Below are 2717 nucleotides of genomic sequence, written 5' to 3'. Positions count from 1 at the left end.
ATATGTTGTTTTATTTTATTTTGATTTAGGTAGGTATTGATTGGAATGTGATATGTTTCTATGTATATTTGAGTATTTTTATTGTGTAAACTATATGTTTTTAAACCCTTTCTAAAGAAACAAAACACCTCCATCCTATCTTGTTAGTGGAGATCTGTCATTGCCTGAAGCTCAAAGCAAATTGATGACACCTAACAACAACTGCGAGAGCAATGTAATGTAGAACCAGGACTTCCCAAATAAGAAGTTTGCTTCTTCATTGCTTTTGGTGAAGGAACAATCACACAGAAATTTATTCTAAACAGACTAACACTGTCTGCTTAATGCAAGCATTTATCTAAGTCAGGACCCAATATCCATTGGAGCTGACTGTAGTCAGCTAAATGGCAAATGTGATGGTAACATTTTCAGGAAAACCAGTCAGCTTCAGCAACATTTCTGGGACCTATTTCTACTAAACAGAAAACAGGCAGTTCTGTGTCTGAAAAGTTGAGAACCCTTATTATTGGTGTTATAAACATGATGCCTGATTTGGAAAGAGGTCATTGTTTCAGAAATGCAGAAGCTAGTGAACTGGACTCCTGATTCCTTCCTCATTTCCTGTTGAAAATGTAAATACCCTCAGGGAGCCATTTTCTTTGCTCTAATCATCAGAAAAGAAATCTGGACCTATTGAAATGAGGCCATTTATTGTTTCAATGGATTATATAAAATGTCAGAAAACTTCAACTTCCTTTAATCTTTTTATGAATGAATAAATGAATGAATTTATTATGGCACATGGCCAGCACCAAAATGTAGCACAAATGCAAAACATGTAACATTAGGTGTACTGCCGTAGCACAAATATATCAACATTCTACTCCGAACGAAGATGTGTATCTTCTATATATCCAAGTAGAAGGGGAGAATGCTAACAGTCCCATTCCCTATAGCATCACAAAATTCACACATTATTATAAGACATTGATGGCTCTGAAGAGGTTGAGTCAATTCAACATGTTGCCCCCTTTATATAGAATCTTGTGCCATATATATATTCCCTCTTTTACAACACCTACCTGGCAGAAATGAGCAATTTTATGTACATTGTCTTCTTTCAGACCACAAGGAACTGGTAACTATAAAAGTTGCCAAGTTCTTTGTAGCTGCAATTATCTGCTGTAAAAACTTTTTTAATACAGATGAAGTAAGAATGCTTTAGAGTTTGTCCTTAACAAGCCATCATCTTACTGTTTTTACATATTTTATCTTTATACCATTTTATATAAAATGTCACAGATATGGCATTGAAAACGTTTGTTGATAACTGTATAATTATGCCAATGTTTTAATTTTTTTTCTTTTTCTAAATCTTGAAAAGGTTTTGTGGAATGAGGATGTGGTATCTGACTGTTGACTGTGCCAATGTCTTAATCTTTTTATAATAATAAATAGTCTGACTAAAAACGAAAATGAAAACAGAGAAGATCATGTGTACAGAGTTCTTACTGGTGGCTCAGTATTTTGATATTTAGAATACCAGTGGTCAGAGTAGGTTAGTTGTGTTGAAGGTGAGAACAGAAGAGAGTACATTGGAATAACTATTTTGGTGGGCTGGCACTAACAGTTGGAAGAGTGAGGTTTGGCAGCTGATTGAAGTATAATGTAGACAGCAAATTATTTCTGATGCTTCATGGTTGTATTTTTACTGTCGGGGAGGAGGAGAAGCACTTCTGGGATTTTTTGTTTCAGGTACCAAATTATCTTGATCAACTTTGAGTCTTATAAACCTTGACATGAAGAGCCAGCATTGTGTAGTGGTTTGAATGCTGAACTAGGTGTGCATCTACACTGTAGAAATGAAGAAGTTTGACATCACTTTAAGTGTTATAGCTCCATCCTATGGAATCTTTCAATCCTGGGATTTGTAGTTTTACAAAGTCTTTAGCATTCTCTAACAAAGAGTGCTGGTGCCTCACAAAACTCAATATCCCATGATTCTGTATGAGGAGCAATGGTAGTTAAAGTGATTTCAAACTGCATTATTTTTACAATGTGGATACACCCTATAACTCTGAGTGGGAATTCCCACTCATCCACAGGAAACTAGGCAACCTTAGCAAGCCAAACTCTCTTAGGGGTCAAGTAAATGGGGCAGTAGGAATGGCCAGAGGCTGCTACCTACCTAATCTCCCAGTACCTGGGCAACGGATACCATGGTCCCAAGGGTGCCTGCTGCTGTGGTCCTCAATGAGGACCACTCCTTTTATGGTGAATTTTTGGCCCTTGACGCAGCCTCTGCGTGATCTGGGGCATGTGTCATGTGAATGCCCCACCCCTGGATTAGCCTGATGGTGGCCCTTTGGGGCTGTGATTTGAGGACTTAGGGACTCGACAGACTGCACCTTTCCTAGCCAGATTGGGGCTACAGCAACCTCATGCCACGGCCCCGATCCAGCCTTCCAAGGGTGCAAAAAGGAGCTGCAAAAAGCAGCTCCTTTTTGCACCCTTGAAAGGTCACCATAATCATGTGGCGCAGCTATATGGTGCTCCTTCAGCGCCATGTGTAGTGGCACGCAGCATCATGGTGCCCTGTGGGCAGAGTCAGGATGTGCATGATCTGGATGCGATGCCCCAACTCCACCCATAGGCCGGCATTTCAGACCGGTCTGTATATGCTCATCGTCTAAGAGAGAATGATAAATCAAGACAATCTGAATAAATCCTGCTAAGAA

The sequence above is a fragment of the Sceloporus undulatus genome, chromosome 2 (assembly GCF_019175285.1).
Source record: "Sceloporus undulatus isolate JIND9_A2432 ecotype Alabama chromosome 2, SceUnd_v1.1, whole genome shotgun sequence".
NCBI lineage: Eukaryota > Metazoa > Chordata > Lepidosauria > Squamata > Phrynosomatidae > Sceloporus > Sceloporus undulatus.
The sequence above is the reverse complement of the archived record's forward strand: the minus strand, read 5'-3'. Positions refer to the sequence as shown.